Here is a 2,500-nt window from a genome sequence, read left to right on the forward strand (position 1 = left end):
ACGCCACTGGTCCCTCTAAGAAGTTAACCGCGACCGCGGGGGGCCGCGTAACTATTTAGCACGAAGGAATCTCGTTCGTTATCGGAATTAACCAGACAAATCACTCCACCAACTAAGAACGGCCATGCACCACCACCCACAGAATCGAGAAAGAGCCATCAGTCTGTCAATCCTTTCCGTGTCCGGGCCGGGTGAGGTTCCCCGTGTTGAGTCAAATTAAGCCGCAGGCTCCACTCCTGGTGGTGCCCTTCCGTCAATTCCTTTAAGTTTCAGTTTTGCAACCATACTCCCCCCGGAACCCAAAGACTCTGGTTTCCCCGCACGCTGCCCGGCGGGTCATGGGAATAACGCCGCCGGATCGCGGGTCGGCATAGTTTACGGTCGGAACTACGACGGTATCTGATCGTCTTCGAACCTCCGACTTTCGTTCTTGATTAATGAAAACATTCTTGGCAAATGCTTTCGCTTTCGTCCGTCTTGCGCCGGTCCAAGAATTTCACCTCTAGCGGCGCAATACGAATGCCCCCGGCCGTCCCTCTTAATCATGGCCCTGGTTCAGGAAACCCACAAAATAGAACCGGAGTCCTATTCCATTATTCCTAGCTCAGGCATTCAGGCGAGTTTGGTGCCCGCTTTGAACACTCTGATTTTTTCAAAGTAAACGCTCCGGACCCCTGAGGACCGGACACCCAACCAAGGGCATCCGGGGGGCGCCGGGAGGCAGGGTCTGGGACAGGCGGTAGCTCGCCTCGCGGCGGACCGCCAGCCCACTCCCGAAGTCCAACTACGAGCTTTTTAACTGCAGCAAATTTAATATACGCTATTGGAGCTGGAATTACCGCGGCTGCTGGCACCAGACTTGCCCTCCAATGGGTCCTCACCCATGTGTTTAGGATACGTTCATTCCGATTACAGGGCCTCGAAAGAGACCTGCATCGTTATTTTTCGTCACTACCTCACCGTGTCGGTAATGGGTAATTTGCGCGCCTGCTGCCTTCCTTGGATGTGGTAGCCATTTCTCAGGCTCCCTCTCCGGAATCGAACCCTGATTCCCCGTTACCCGTGGTCACCATGGTAGCCCCCTATGCTACCATCGACAGCTGATAGGGCAGACATTCGAATGAGACGTCGCCGCCGCGGTGGGCGCGCGATCGACCCGAGGTTATCTAGAGTCACCAAAGGGCCGGGGGAAACCCTCGCGGGTCCCCCCGGGTGGGTTTTGGGTCTGATAAATGCACGCATCCCGGCCCCCCCGAGAGAGGACCGGTCAGCGCTCGTTTGCATGTATTAGCTCTGGAATTACCACAGTTATCCGAGTAACGTGTGGAGCGATCAAAGGAACCATAACTGATTTAATGAGCCATTCGCAGTTTCACTGTACCTTCCGTGTGCACTTAGACCTGCATGGCTTAATCTTTGAGACAAGCATATGTTACTGGCAGGATCAACCAGGTTGCTGCGAGTGGTTTTTGTCACAGAAAAAACCATTGGTTCTTAGAGGGGAGAGGGATCGGCCCCGTACCGTCCGAAGGACCCCCCGGGGAGGGGGGGACGGGCGGAGAGGCTCGTCCGAGCTCACCCCTCATTGCTCCCAGTGGAAATTAGTGTGGCAACTCCGCTGCGCGAGTTCCCGCTTGCTTCGGGGATAACAAGGAAACGCTCGTTCCGAAACCGGGGGTCCGGAGCTTTTTGAAGCCGGGTGCTGGAGCTCGGTTGGACGCGAGGACCACCGAGGCATCCGAGTCCGACGGCTCCGGGCCGACCGGTTATCGTGTAGGGCAGATTGAGATATAGACGGGCCGTCTACGACTCCCTCGGATAGGTTCGGAAAGGTCCTCCCCCTGACGGAGGACCCCCCTGGAGGCTAACCCGCTGGGTCGGGTAGGAACGCACCGCGCACAGTGGCCACGGAGGGCCGCGCGGTTGCCTACCCAGGCGGGCTCGGTAGTCCATTCGATCGGGTCAAAATAATGAAAGAGATACCCCCCCTGGAACCGTCTCTGGAAGTTTGGTTTTTCCTCCGTACCGCCTGGGGGGCGGGGGGCGGGACGGAGGCCGACCTGCGGAGCTTCTTGGTCGGGTAGGATCGGGTCCGTGTTATAGTGTCCAAAAATCCACTTTGGAACCATTATTGGGGCTTTATTTAAGCTCTGCCATGCTTAGAAATGAATGGAGAATCATCTCCAGTGCTTGGACCCCTAGTCATTGCCACTCTCCTCAACAGTCCGACGGCACCCCTTTGAAAAACCCCCCGACGAAAAATCCTCCAGAGCGCGGGCGAACTCGCTCCGAGGCCGACCGGAGTGCACCTTCGTCGGGCAAGGGAGTCGGGCGAAGGGGGTCAGAAATCCTGGAGCTCGCCACCCTCACTAGTTTTTGGCGTGAAATGGTAGACCAAAAGTGGGGACTTAGAAAAATTTCGCACTTTTTCGACCTACCACTGGTAGACCGAGTGGGACTTAGTCATTTTTTCAGCTTTTTCGGGCCTACCACTGGTAGA

The 2,500-nt window shown here is 56.4% G+C and overlaps 1 non-coding gene across 1 annotated transcript in view; it reads right to left on the bottom strand.

Moving 5' to 3' along the window:
• Positions 1 to 1,455, bottom strand: part of LOC125798628 (18S ribosomal RNA) — a 1,864-nt gene extending 409 nt beyond the window's left edge. The window contains exon 1 of the ribosomal RNA XR_007437421.1: positions 1 to 1,455. This exon is cut by the window's left edge and continues 409 nt beyond it. This is a non-coding gene — a ribosomal RNA (18S ribosomal RNA).
• Positions 1,456 to 2,500: the final 1,045 nt, after the last annotated feature.

The sequence above is a fragment of the Astyanax mexicanus genome, unplaced genomic scaffold, assembly GCF_023375975.1.
Source record: "Astyanax mexicanus isolate ESR-SI-001 unplaced genomic scaffold, AstMex3_surface scaffold_64, whole genome shotgun sequence".
NCBI classification, from domain to species: domain Eukaryota; kingdom Metazoa; phylum Chordata; class Actinopteri; order Characiformes; family Acestrorhamphidae; genus Astyanax; species Astyanax mexicanus.